The 15,000-nt window shown below is 43.6% G+C and overlaps 1 protein-coding gene and 1 long non-coding RNA gene across 4 annotated transcripts in view; one reads left to right on the forward strand and one right to left on the reverse strand.

Moving 5' to 3' along the window:
• Positions 1 to 15,000, forward strand: part of LOC143293375 (DNA mismatch repair protein Mlh1-like) — a 182,461-nt gene that overhangs the window by 75,289 nt on the left and 92,172 nt on the right. The gene's annotated exons all lie outside the window — the stretch shown is intronic.
• Positions 12,533 to 15,000, reverse strand: part of LOC143294028 (uncharacterized) — a 4,019-nt gene continuing 1,551 nt past the window's right edge. The window contains exons 2-3 of the long non-coding RNA XR_013056865.1: positions 13,836 to 14,489; positions 12,533 to 13,009 (exon numbers count right to left, since the gene is read on the reverse strand). This is a non-coding gene — a long non-coding RNA (uncharacterized LOC143294028). The remainder of the gene's footprint in view (positions 13,010 to 13,835; positions 14,490 to 15,000) is intronic.

Raw genomic sequence — 15,000 nt, forward strand, 5'->3', positions numbered from 1 at the left:
CTCATTATATGTAAAGTTAGTTGAAATAGGACTTTCCCCTCATTATATGTAACGTTAGTTGAAATAGGACTCTCCCCCCCCCCCCCCCTCATTATATGTAACGTTAGTTGAAATAGGACTTCCCCCCCTCATTATATGTAATGTTAGTTGAAATAGGACTTTCCCCCCTCATTATATGTAACATTAGTTGAAATAGGACTCCCCCACCCCCCCTCATTATATGTAACGTTAGTTGAAATAGGACCCCACCCCCCCTCATTATATGTAACGTTAGTTGAAATAGGACCCCCCCCCCCCCCCCCATTATATGTAACGTTAGTTGAAATAGGACTTTCCCCCCTCATTATATGTAACATTAGTTGAAATAGGACTCCCCCACCCCCCCTCATTATATGTAACGTTAGTTGAAATAGGACTTAACCCCCTCATTATATGTAACGTTAGTTGAAATAGGACTTCCCCCCCCCCTCATTATATGTAACGTTAGTTGAAATAGGACTCCCCCCCCCCCCCTTCATTATATGTAACGTTAGTTGAAATAGGACCCCCCCCCCCCCCCTCATTATATGTAACGTTAGTTGAAATAGGACTCCCCCCCCCCCTTCATTATATGTAACGTTAGTTGAAATAGGACCCCCCCCCCCCTTCATTATATGTAACGTTAGTTGAAATAGGACCCCCCCCCCCCCCTCATTATATGTAACATTAGTTGAAATAGGACTCCCCCACCCCCCCTCATTATATGTAACGTTAGTTGAAATAGGACCCCCCCCCCCCCCCCATTATATGTAACGTTAGTTGAAATAGGACTTTCCCCCCTCATTATATGTAACGTTAGTTGAAATAGGACCTCCCCCCCCCCTCATTATATGTAACGTTAGTTGAAATAGGACTCCCCCCCCCCCCTTCATTATATGTAACGTTAGTTGAAATAGGTCCCCCCCCCCCCCCTCATTATATGTAACGTTAGTTGAAATAGGACTTTCCCCCCTCATTATATGTAACGTTAGTTGAAATAGGACTCCCCCCCCCCCCCCCTCATTATATGTAATGTTAGTTGAAATAGGACTTTCCCCCATCATTATATGTAACGTTAGTTGAAATAGGACTTCCCCCCCCCCCCTCATTATATGTAACGTTAGTTGAAATAGGACTCCCCCCACTCCCTCATTATATGTAACGTTAGTTGAAATAGGACTCCCCCCCCCCCCCTCATTATATGTAACGTTAGTTGAAATAGGACTCCCCCCCTCATTATATGTAACATTAGTTGAAATAGGACTCCCCCCCTCATTATATGTAACGTTAGTTGAAATAGGACTCCCACCCCCCCCTCATTATATGTAACGTTAGTTGAAATAGGACTCCCCCCCCCCTCATTATATATAACGTTAGTTGAAATAGGACTTTCCAACCAGAATATTCCTGTCAAGAGCTGTGTTCATATTTTCATACTTTGGTATTATTTTTGTTGTTTATTATTGAATTGTGTGCTAAAACAAAAAGTGAAAAAGAAAAAGAAAACTAGTATATAAATGTTTAGACAAAACAAATAAACGAAAAATAGGTTTAACTTAAGCACTGTTAGGGGTAGAAACACAACTAAAATGAACATATCCAGATCCAAGCCTGAAAACACACACACACACACACACACACACACACTTATATATATATATATATATATATATATAGAGAGAGAGAGAGAGAGAGTGAGAGAGGGGGGGGGAGGGAGGGGGGGGGGAGAGAGAGGGGTGTTGCTGAACGTTTTCTGTCATCCTTGCTTTCACCCTATTTTTCTTTTCTTTTTTCTCTTTTTTTTCTTTTTTTTTTAAAATATCTCCTCTGTCTTCAGTATCCTTTCTTTTCTTTCTTTTATTATTTTTCCATTCCTTTTTTTTTTTTTTTTTTTTTTTTTTTTTAGTTCTCTTTTATTCTTTCTTCCTTCCTTTTCATTCTTTTCTTCTGTTATAGTCTGTTACTGTTCTTTCCCTTCCTCTGTTTTCTTTCTGTCTTTTCTTTTCCTCGTCTCTCTGTTCTTCCTGCTCTCTGTCTGTCTGTCTGTCTGTCTGTTCTCGTCCTTCCCAGTGGACTCTTGGAGGCTGGTGTGACTGTGCCGGTCGGAGGGGGAGGGGTTCGAGGGGAGGGTGTGTGTGTGTGGGGGGGGGGGCGGAGTGGGATGTTTGGCTTAACAAAGCTTGTGTCTTGAGGCGGGAGGAAACTTTTACATCACACCTCACCCCCCCCCCCCCCCCCCCGGCCCCCCTCCCCTTCCATATATTTAACGCGAGCGCACACCCACACAAACATGCGCGCGTGTGCACATTCTCAACCTCGGAAACACGTGCTAGTGAAATCCGTGTTTGGAAAAAAACGATTTATTCACTCCCACATACGATACATTCCCTTGTGCTTTGCTTTAAGTTTTGGCTCCAGAGTTTGTTTGCCTGCTACACCACCGCCCAAACCCCCTTCTCAACCCATGCCCCTACGTCCCCACGCCCCCACGCCCAGCTCAGAACACCCTCACCCTCAGTTCCCTGTTCTTCTCTGTCTCTGTCTCACTCTCCCCCCCCCCCCCCCCCCCTGCCCCCCCCCCCCTCTCTCTCTCTCTCTCTCTCTCTCTCTCTCTCTCTCTCTCTCTCTCTCTCTCCAGCACATGCAATGTTTCAATCAGAGTGAAAAACTGAAACATAGGTATTTCGTGCGTGCGTGTTGGTATCTATCCGTGTGTTGGTGCTGTGTGCGGAAGGTGGGCGGGTGTGTACAATGACCTGAACGCTGCCCCCTCCCCTCCCGTCCTCCCCGCTCTTTGATTCCCCGAAAGTCAGCAGGTTTTCGTTTCCGTTCGTGTGTTGCTGACATCACCCGTCGTTAGTTTTCTGGCTTGTTCAGGAAGTGAAGAATATCCCCGTGTGGCTTTTGATTTACTGGGGCGTGTTTTGTCCTTTCGCCCAGCTTCTGTATGCCTGTCTGTCTGTTTCTCTCTCTCTCTCCCTCTCTCTCTCTTCTCTCTCTTCTCTCTGTATCTGTCTGTTTCTCTCTCTCTCTGTCTCTCTCTCTCTCTCTTCTCTCTCTCCCTCTCTGTGTCTGTCTCTCTCTCTCTTAGTGTTTTCCCCCGCTTAATTTGGATTTTTTTTTTAATTATAAAGAGATGGGAAGGTGGGACGGGTTATTTGGGTGTGGCGGGGGTGGGGGTGGAGGTGGAGTGGGGGACAGAAGATTTAACACGTGTGTGTGTGTGTGTGTGTGTGTGTGTGTTGAGTGATGTTACATTGTTTGAAAATAGTATTTTTAAGGCTACCACTCTGAAACAAACAAACCAACTAAAAAAAAAAAATTGAAAAAAATCAAAATGTGGCAGTTTCCATTATGAATCAAACTCTCTGAGTCGGAACCACTTGTGGTTTATTTCTCTGTGATCTGCCGGTATTGGTAACATCTGGTTCTGGTGATTGGGTGGTGAAACGTTGATGATGATGGTGACGGTGATTGTGTGGTGAAACGTTGATGATGATGGTGATTGTGTGGTGAAACGTTGATGATGATGGTGACGGTGATTGTGTGGTGAAACGTTGATGATGATGGTGATTGGGTGGTGAAACGTTGATGATGATGGTGACGGTGATTGTGTGGTGAAACGTTGATGATGATGGTGATTGTGTGGTGAAACGTTGATGATGATGGTGACGGTGATTGTGTGGTGAAACGTTGATGGTGATTGTGTGGTGAAACGTTGATGATGATGGTGATTGTGTGGTGAAACGTTAATGATGATGATGACGGTGATTGTGTGGTGAAACGTTGATGATGACGGTGATTGTGTGGTGAAACGTTAATGATGATGATGACGGTGATTGTGTGGTGAAACGTTAATGATGATGATGACGGTGATTGTGTGGTGAAACGTTAATGATGATGATGACGGTGATTGTGTGGTGAAACGTTGATGGTGACGGTGATTGTGTGGTGAAACGTTGATGATGATGGTGACGGTGATTGTGTGGTGAAACGTTGATGATGATGGTGACGGTGATTGGGTGGTAAAACGTTGATGATGATGGTGACGGTGATTGGGTAGTGAAATGTTGAAGATGATGGTGACGGTGATTGGGTGGTGAATGTTGATGGTGACGGTGATTGTTTGGTGAAACGTTGATGATGATGGTGACGGTGATTGGGTGGTGAAACGTTGATGATGATGGTGACGGTGATTGGGTGGTGAATGTTGATGGTGACGGTGATTGTGTGGTGAAACGTTGATGATGATGGTGACGGTGATTGTGTGATGAAACGTTGATGGTGACGGTGATTGTGTGGTGAAACGTTGATGGTGACAGTGATTGTGTGGTGAAACGTTGATGATGATGGTGACGGTGATCGTGAGGTAAAACGTTGATGTTGATGGTGACGAAACACCTTGCACGGTATTACTGTCACACACACTTTGTCCATCATGAATGAAACGAGTGCTTCAGTGCTGACGATAGATAGACGTAAAACAATAAAACATAATTACACATGACAGTGCTGTCATTATGGCGACATCTTTTTTGTGCTCCCCAAGTTGAAATGTTTTCTGATGGCGTGTGATGAACTTGATGAATGGTTTACAGGCAGGATTCTCTCTCTCTCTCTCTCTCTCTCTCTCTCTCTCTCTCTCTCTCAGTTTACCGGTAATCTGCCGCCTAATTATTGTGTTGATGGCGTGAGTGCCGTGTGTGTGTGTGTGTGTGTGTGTGATCTCTGTGCCTCTCGCTGTGATGGTCGTCAACGTCTGCCAGTCACAGACAGGTCCAGGTGTGGACACCTGTGACAGAGCGTGGTCACCTGTGGACAGGTATTTGGACCGTCCCGTCACAGGTTTGAACATCATGACGCCCCACGCCCCCCACTCCACCACACCTACACCGCTTGGCCCCCTTCCCTCCTCACCCCATGAAGAGCGTTTGGAAGGGATGGGGGGAGGGGGGGTTGGGGGCATGCTGACGAAGCTCGGTCATTTTTGCTTTTAATCAGTTTATTTATTTATTTATCTATCTGTCTGTTCATGAACTCATTCATTTGTTGTTGTTTTGTTTCTCATTAACCTTGAAGGGTTGGGAGAGGAGCGGGGGGGAGTTCGGGTGGGGAGTGGGGAGACTCCATTTTGGGGAAGGCACGTGTGCGTCCCCCCCACCCCCCCCCCACCCCCCTGACCCCACCACCCAACCCTTCACCCCCCCCCCCCCCACCACCACCACCCCCCACCCCCTGTCTCCGTCTGTTTCTCTCACCACACACACACACACACACACACACACACACGTGCGCGTGCGCGTGTATGTGTGCGTGGCATGTGTTGAGCAGAGTGAAGGCGAGAGACCTCGACCCCAGCAGGTGTCTAATGATGAATCATTGCGGGAGGTAAGCCTGTACACCCTCCTCCCTCTCCCCCTTCTTTCCCTCACAACGGCCAATGGCTTTCTCTGCAGTGGGCATCCGCTGCGAAAGACGGCTTTGGGGTGTGCTGCGTCTGGGGGACTTCCAGGAACAATAACTCTGCCACCATTGAGGTCAGAGAACGGGGAGGGGGAGATGGGGGAGGGGGGTGGATGTACTGGTTGTCAGTGTCTGTCTGTCCTTACTTCCCTCTCTCTGCCCTGTGTGTGTGAAAAGATTGGTGTGATATGTGTAGAAGACAGCTGTTGATACAGGAAGAAAACTGAATGGATAGGTGTGTAGAAGACAGCTTTTGATACAGGAAGAAAACTGAATGGATAGGTGTGTAGAAGACAGCTTTTGATAAAGGTAGATAACTGAATGGATATGTGTGAAGAAGACAGCTTTTGATAAAGGTAGATAACTGAATGGATAGGTGTGAAGAAGACAGCTTTTGATAAAGGTAGATAACTGAATGGATAGGTGTGTAGAAGACAGCTTTTGATAAAGGTAGATAACTGAATGGATAGGTGTGAAGAAGACAGCTGTTGATACAGGAAGAAAACTGAATGGATAGGTGTGTAGAAGACAGCTTTTGAGAAAGGTAGATAACTGAATGGATAGGTGTGAAGAAGACAGCTTTTGATAAAGGTAGATAACTGAATGGATAGGTGTGAAGAAGACAGCTTTTGATAAAGGTAGATAACTGAATGGATAGGTGTGTAGAAGACAGCTTTTGATAAAGGTAGATAACTGAATGGATAGGTGTGAAGAAGACAGCTTTTGATAAAGGTAGATAACTGAATGGATAGGTGTGTAGAAGACAGCTTTTGATAAAGGTAGATAACTGAATGGATAGGTGTGAAGAAGACAGCTTTTGATAAAGGTAGATAACTGAATGGATAGGTGTGTAGAAGACAGCTTTTGATAAAGGTAGATAACTGAATGGATAGGTGTGTAGAAGACAGCTTTTGATAAAGGTAGATAACTGAAAGGATAGGTGTGTAGAAGACAGCTTTTGATAAAGGTAGATAACTGAAAGGATAGGTGTGAAGAAGACAGCTTTTGATAAAGGTAGATAACTGAATGGATAGGTGTGAAGAAGACAGCTTTTGATAAAGGTAGATAACTGAATGGATAGGTGTGTAGAAGACAGCTTTTGATAAAGGTAGATAACTGAAAGGATAGGTGTGAAGAAGACAGCTTTTGATAAAGGTAGATAACTGAATGGATAGGTGTGAAGAAGACAGCTTTTGATAAAGGTAGATAACTGAATGGATAGGTGTGAAGAAGACAGCTTTTGATAAAGGTAGATAACTGAAAGGATAGGTGTGAAGAAGACAGCTTTTGATAAAGGTAGATAACTGAATGGATAGGTGTGAAGAAGACAGCTTTTGATAAAGGTAGATAACTGAATGGATAGGTGTGAAGAAGACAGCTTTTGATAAAGGTAGATAACTGAATGGATAGGTGTGAAGAAGACAGCTTTTGATAAAGGTAGATAACTGAATGGATAGGTGTGAAGAAGACAGCTTTTGATAAAGGTAGATAACTGAATGGATAGGTGTGAAGAAGACAGCTTTTGATAAAGGTAGATAACTGAATGGATAGGTGTGAAGAAGACAGCTTTTGATAAAGGTAGATAACTGAATGGATAGGTGTATAGAAGACAGCTTTTGATAAAGGTAGATATCTGAATGGAGAGGTGTGAAGAAGACAGCTTTTGATAAAGGTAGATAACTGAATGGATAGGTGTGAAGAAGACAGCTTTTGAGAAAGGTAGATAACTGAATGGATAGGTGTGAAGAAGACAGCTTTTGATAAAGGTAGATAACTGAATGGATAGGTGTGTAGAAGACAGCTTTTGATACAGGAAGAAAACTGAATGGATAGGTGTGTAGAAGACAGCTTTTGATAAAGGTAGATAACTGAATGGATAGGTGTGTAGAAGACAGCTTTTGATAAAGGTAGATAACTGAAAGGATAGGTGTGAAGAAGACAGCTTTTGATAAAGGTAGATAACTGAATGGATAGGTGTGAAGAAGACAGCTTTTGAGAAAGGTAGATAACTGAATGGATAGGTGTGAAGAAGACAGCTTTTGATACAGGAAGAAAACTGAATGGATAGGTGTGAAGAAGACAGCTTTTGATACAGGAAGAAAACTGAATGGATAGGTGTGAAGAAGACAGCTTTTGATACAGGAAGAAAACTGAATGGATAGGTGTGTAGAAGACAGCTTTTGATACAGGAAGAAAACTGAATGGATAGGTGTGTAGAAGACAGCTTTTGATACAGGAAGAAAACTGAATGGATAGGTGTGTAGAAGACAGCTTTTGAGAAAGGTAGATAACTGAATGGAGAGGTGTGAAGAAGACAGCTTTTGATACAGGAAGAAAACTGAATGGATAGGTGTGAAGAAGACAGCTTTTGATACAGGAAGAAAACTGAATGGATAGGTGTGTAGAAGACAGCTTTTGATACAGGAAGAAAACTGAATGGATAGGTGTGTAGAAGACAGCTTTTGATACAGGAAGAAAACTGAATGGATAGGTGTGTAGAAGACAGCTTTTGATACAGGAAGAAAACTGAATGGATAGGTGTGTAGAAGACAGCTTTTGATACAGGAAGAAAACTGAATGGATAGGTGTGTAGAAGACAGCTTTTGATAAAGGTAGATAACTGAATGGATAGGTGTGTAGAAGACAGCTTTTGATAAAGGTAGATAACTGAATGGATAGGTGTGTAGAAGACAGCTTTTGATAAAGGTAGATAACTGAATGGATAGGTGTGAAGAAGACAGCTTTTGATAAAGGTAGATAACTGAATGGATAGGTGTGAAGAAGACAGCTTTTGATAAAGGTAGATAACTGAATGGATAGGTGTGAAGAAGACAGCTTTTGATAAAGGTAGATAACTGAATGGATAGGTGTGTAGAAGACAGCTTTTGAGAAAGGTAGATAACTGAATGGATAGGTGTGAAGAAGACAGCTTTTGAGAAAGGTAGATAACTGAATGGATAGGTGTATAGAAGACAGCTTTTGATAAAGGTAGATAACTGAAAGGATAGGTGTGAAGAAGACAGCTTTTGATAAAGGTAGATAACTGAATGGATAGGTGTATAGAAGACAGCTTTTGATAAAGGTAGATAACTGAATGGAGAGGTGTGAAGAAGACAGCTTTTGATAAAGGTAGATAACTGAAAGGATAGGTGTGAAGAAGACAGCTTTTGATAAAGGTAGATAACTGAATGGATAGGTGTATAGAAGACAGCTTTTGATAAAGGTAGATAACTGAATGGAGAGGTGTGAAGAAGACAGCTTTTGATAAAGGTAGACAACTGAATGGATAGGTGTGAAGAAGACAGCTTTTGATAAAGGTAGATAACTGAATGGATAGGTGTGAAGAAGACAGCTTTTGATAAAGGTAGATAACTGAATGGATAGGTGTGAAGAAGACAGCTTTTGATAAAGGTAGATAACTGAATGGATAGATGTGAAGAAGACAGCTTTTGATAAAGGTAGATAACTGAATGGATAGGTGTATAGAAGACAGCTTTTGATAAAGGTAGATAACTGAATGGATAGGTGTGAAGAAGACAGCTTTTGATAAAGGTAGATAACTGAATGGATAGATGTGAAGAAGACAGCTTTTGATAAAGGTAGATAACTGAATGGATAGATGTGAATAACTGAATGGATAGATGTGAAGAAGACAGCTTTTGATAAAGGTAGATAACTGAAAGGATAGGTGTGAAGAAGACAGCTTTTGATAAAGGTAGATAACTGAAAGGATAGGTGTGAAGAAGACAGCTTTTGATAAAGGTAGATAACTGTTAAAATCCGCTCTCCCCTCATTCCCTACTCTGTAGGTTTTGAAGGCCTGACTAAGCGCGTTGGGTTACGCAGCTGATCAGGCATCTGCTTGGCAGATGTGGTGTAGCGTATATGGATTTGTCCGAACGCAGTGACGCCTCCTTGAGCTGCTGAAACTGTAGGTTTTGATACTGACTTCTCTGCTCTGCCTAACTTTTAGCTCTGTAGAGAGATGTGTAGATGGGTAGATATAGTTTGATGGATGGATGGATGCCTTTTGAGAGAGAGAGAGAGAGAGATGGAGAGAGATAGATAGATGGATGGATGGATGGCTTTTGATAGATAGATGGACAGATGGATGGATGGATGGGAGGATGGTTTTTGATAGACACATAGATAGAGATAGATAGATGGCTAAAGAGAGATAGGTAGATGGATCGATAGATGGATGGATAGATAGATAGACAGATGGATGGATGGATGGATTTTGAGAAAGAGAGAGAGTGATGGATGGATGGATGGATGGATGGGTAGATGGCTTTTGATAGATAGATGGTTAAAGAGAGATACGTAGATGGATCGATAGATGGATAGATAGATAGATAGATGGACTGAACACTGGATTATTACGCAGAGTGATAGACCCACATTGTTTGCACAAGTGAGTCAGTGATTTAACTTCCTACATACATGTGACAGAGAAAGGTGTTTCGCAGTGCTTTTAGCCTCGCGTAGGGAGCGTGAAAACGGGACCAAATAGTTCTCATCTTTTTTGTGATGCAAGCTTTTCTGTCGAATTCATTTGGAATGTTTTTCATTTTTGATACGTATTCATATATTCATCTGTTTGTGTTAGCATCCTTTCGCATGTGTGGTTGCACTGAAAACATATTCCCAGTTTCATAGAAGATGCTCAGAACATGAAATTATTATTTAAAAAACAGTGAAAGAAGAACAAATCAACCAGCCTCGTAAACAGATAAGAGAAACACACACACACACACACACACACACACACACACACACACACACACACACACACACACACACACACACACACACACACACACACACACACACACACACACACACACACGCACACACACACACACACACGCACGCACGCATGCACATACACACTCACTTATTGACATACACATATATGCACACTTTTTTTTTTAATCCACTGCTGTGTCACCATCATTATGACGATTGTCGTCGTCGTCCCCCTCTCTCTCTCTTCTCTCTCAGTTCTCTCCAAGATTTGTCTTGTAAAAGACAAGAAATCAACGCCGATGACAAAGGAAATGTTTTTGATAAATAAAAAAAATTAAAAAAGATAAGAAGGGGGACTTCCCACGCTTTCTCCCAGGCTGTGAAGAGGAGGAGGGAGGATGTATGTCTATTTATTGTACCAGTTTTCACAGCTGCACGTGACGTTGCTGAGTGGGGTCCAGACCTTCACAACAGGGACAACACGATGAGGGAAGTTCCGGTAAACACCTGGCCTTCCTCACTGTCGGAGGTCAAGAAAGGGGAGTTCCACATAACGCCTTTATTATCTGCCCGACTTGCTGGGGGGGGGGTGGGGGGGGGGGTCTGCAGGAAAGTGCCACGAGACAATGACAAAGACTGGTATGCACAGATGTGCCAAGTTGTCAAATGGGTTTTTTTTTTTCCTTTTGTTTTTTATTCCTTTTTTTTCCAAACATAAATTTCAGTTTTTTCTTCTATTTTTTTACAGACCATTTGTTGTTTCGGAGGGTGACATTTCAGGTGAAAACCTACTGTGAGAGATTTAGTAGGGGAGGGAGAAACACGGCGAGGAGATTGTCGTGGACGTATGTACATGTAGTGTGCCCCCTTCAGACGCATACCTGAATCTGTTTCTGTGAGTTTGTATGCATGCGTTCACGCACGCACGCACGCACGCACACACACACGCGCGCGCGCGCGCGCGCGGCCTTTCAGTTCGGAGAGACGGGGTGGCTGTTTCAGTGTATGAGGGGCAAGGGAAGGCAGTGGAGAGGGAGGGAGGGGGTGGGGAATAGCTGGAAGATTACGAACACATCATGATGCACGGTGTTTGTCTTCACACATTCACGCACAGGAGCGTATCCATAGAATCCCCAACGAGCAATTTCCACCCTCACTGAGGCATACCTGCCAGCAAACAGCCCACCACCCGTCCCCCCCACTGTGACCGGAAGTCACACAGTGCCGGTCAATGGACGAGGCCGTTTCGTCGTTATGGACGCCGTGCCTCACAGGAGGCCAATCACAGGCCTGATTAATCCGTTTCGGTCATTGATGACCAACTGGCGAGAGTTTAGCATGGGCACTGTGGCGTTTGTCAGACTTCAGCACTGATGAAGTCTTGTTTTGTGTTGTATTTCTCTTTTGTGGAATTCGGGCTGCTCTCCCCATGGAGCGCGCGTCGCTACACTGCATTTTTTGGGTGTATTTTTTCCTGCGTGCAGTTTTATTCGTTTTTCCTATCGAAGTGGATTTTTCTACATAATTTTGCGAGGAACAACCCTTTTGTTGTCGTGGATTCTTTTACGTGCGCTAAGTGCATGCTGCACACAGGACGTCAGTTTATCGTCTCATCTGTTCGTCTGAAAAATAAAGGTCTTAGGATACACGGAGGATTAGTCCGTTTGGGCCATTGTGGGGGGGGTTTGCACTATGTCTCTCCTCTCTCACTCTCTCTCTCTCTCTTTGTATGTCTTTCTGTCTGTCTGTCGCTCTCTGTATGTCTGTCTTTCTCTCTGTCTGTCTGTCTCTCTCTCTCTGTATGTCTGTCTCTTTCACATTCATGAATAAAACCGCCCTTCCCCCTCCCTCTCTTTCTACCACACACACACACACACACACACACACACATGCACACGCGCACTTGCACGCAGTGTACTCCCGCACGGGGGGAGAGAGACAGACTGAGACAGAAAGAGCTCCCCCCCATTTCACGGGAGAGAAATTGGGTGGTGGGGAAAGTAGAAAGAAATAAACAGGCAAGGAAAAAGTCCAACAGGGTGACATTTTAGGGGTTGGCCAGGAATGGAAATTGGACCTCTTTTTGTGGGGGTTATTGAGCAACCCAATCTCCGTCTTTTTGTTCCCCCCCTCTTTTTTGGGGGGGGTGGGGGGGGGGGGTAATGACTGAGGAGTAAAACGGTTGCGAAACAAATCGCTTTAGTGATGAATATTACGAAACGCGAGCTATTGTTTGGACAATTGATTGTTGATTTTTTTTTTTTCTTTTCTTTCTTTTTTTTTCTCCTTTCTTTCCTTTTTTTTTCTTTTTGTTTTTGTTGTTTTATTTTTGTTTATTGTTGAAAAGTTGTTGTTGTTGTTGTTTTTTGTTTTTGTTTTTTTGTTTTTTGTTTTTGTTTTTTTTCGATGGAATGATCATTTTTCGATGACAAAGTTTGAAATCAAGCACAGACTGATGGAGTGCATACAATGACGCACGATTCAGCCAGCGTTATAACGTGACCTTGATTGAAGCAACACCAGCACCACACACCCAACATCAGCGAAGCATGAAACGTCAGGGTGGAAAAATCAAATCCAAAAAACACAGTCGCGACAGGCGCCAGCATTGATGACTGAAGTAAAAGAAAGTTGCTGTTGTGGTTGTGAGGTTTCCGTGTGTGTGTTCTTGGACACGCGTGCGCGCATATGTTACAGGCCAAAAGTAGAAGCACCGTCGGAAACGGGATGTGCCTTGATATTCTTCAAAGTTCCTGTGTGTTGATGCTGGAATCTGAAGCTGAATACAAAGCCAATAATTTTCCTTTTAATTAAAAAGAAAAGAAAAAAAAAGAAAAGGGTGCGTATGCAAATTCATTTCATTTGAATTAAAGCGGGACATTTCTGCAGTTCATTTCATTTTGATTATTTTGCACTCCGATCCCAAAAGGGACATTAGCGCTGAATCAGAATTTAAAAAATGAAAATCGAAAAATTGTTTCGAAAAATAATAATTTACAGAAAGCAAAACACAAAAATCGGGAAATTAAATCTGACCCCAGTGGAGACATGGAGGATAAAGTTTAACAACACTGTGTATGGCATGTGAATTCTCTCCATAGGTCAAGTAGAAAAAACAAAACAATAAAAAGGAACGTTCAATAAGCAGCATTTATTTTTTTACACCAAGCCATCGGGAAAAAAAAGAAAAAGAGAAGAAAAAAGTGGATTAAAAAAAAAAGGTGTGCACACAAAGCAAATAGTGATAATGTCATTGCTTTGTGGTGGCAGAATTACGTACGAGTTTGTTAATGATGATTAAAGAATATCCTTGCAACACAGTATCTAGCACATTGTGTGTGTGTGTGTGTGTGTGTGTGTGTGTGTGTGTGTTGTTAACACTGTTGTTTGTCATGTTGTTCTTGCAACTGCTATTGTTGTTCAGCTCATGCGTTCCTCTCTCTTTCACTCCGTCTCTGTTTCGTCACACACACACACACACACACACACACACACACACACACACAAAGAGAGAGAGAGACAGACAGACAGAAAGAGAAAGAGGACGGACATGTAAGGCAGGAGGGGTTCAAAGAGGAATCCAAAGAAACAGAAGCCATAATTACCGGAAGTGACGTGACGCGTGGTCTTCCGCAGTGTGTGTTCCTCCGACTCCCTCTCTCCCTCTCTGCCCCTCTCCCTCACTCAGTCCAGCCCCAGGTAAGGACAGTGCCGACACCAGCCTGCAGGGTCAGCTGGGGAGAAATGATGTATTTATTATGGTCCCTCCACACGTTCACAGTTCTGTGCAGCTTTTCTTCCCCAGCACCACTTCCGAAAGGTACAGTCGGAAATGACGTGCTTGCTTCTTAGAGGCACCGGCATGTGTGGTGACGGGGCAGTGTTCAGCAGAATCCCTTGCTGTCGTCAGCAGTGACGTAACGTTTCTGACAACTGGCACCAGCAGCATGTGAGGTGACGGGGGCAGTGTTCAGCACAATCCCTTGCTGTCGTCAGCAGTGACGTAACGTTTCTGACAGCAGGCACCAGCAGCATGTGAGGTGACGGGGCAGTGTTCAGCACAATCCCTTCGTGTCGTCAGCAGTGACGTAACGTTTCTGACAACTGGCACCAGCAGCATGTGTGGTGACGGGGCAGTGTTCAGTAGAACCCCTTCAACACAATCTCTTCGTGTCGTCAGCTGTGACGGAACCTTTCTGACAACGTTTAGGACGTCCGTTCCTGGTGCACACAGTGCTTGATGGTGTTGATCTGGTTCACTGGCAGAGTCAGGAAAAGAAAGTTTGATTAATAATGAAATTGGTGATTCGTTGTAATTGTGTTCTTCGTTAATGTTATTGGGGTTTTACATAAAGTTTTCAGACCTGTTTCCGATCTTTCTTGTTTTCGTTTTTTTCCTTCGGGGATGGGGGGAATCTCTGTGTGTGTGGCGTGGGGTGGGAGGGTGGGGGGATGCGCGCGCGCGCGCGCGCGTGTGTGTGTGTGTGTGTGTGTATGTGTGTGTGTGTGTGTGGGGGGGGTTACAATGGCATTTATATTGATAACATTAATAAAAGGTTAGCTCTAAATTATTGACGTAAATGTCGTGAAGCAGCAAGTTGTTCAGTAATGAGTGTTGCTGGGCACTGACGATGTTGTTAGAATGCCGGAAAAAGAAAGTACATTAGCTGGTTACAGTTCGTTCATATCAGTAACGTTAACACAAAGTGTAAATCTTTTATTCACCGCATTTGTTTGTAGTGTTCACATCCGACATTTGAAGAAAACACC

This window comes from Babylonia areolata, chromosome 19 (genome assembly GCF_041734735.1).
Source record: "Babylonia areolata isolate BAREFJ2019XMU chromosome 19, ASM4173473v1, whole genome shotgun sequence".
NCBI lineage: Eukaryota > Metazoa > Mollusca > Gastropoda > Neogastropoda > Buccinidae > Babylonia > Babylonia areolata.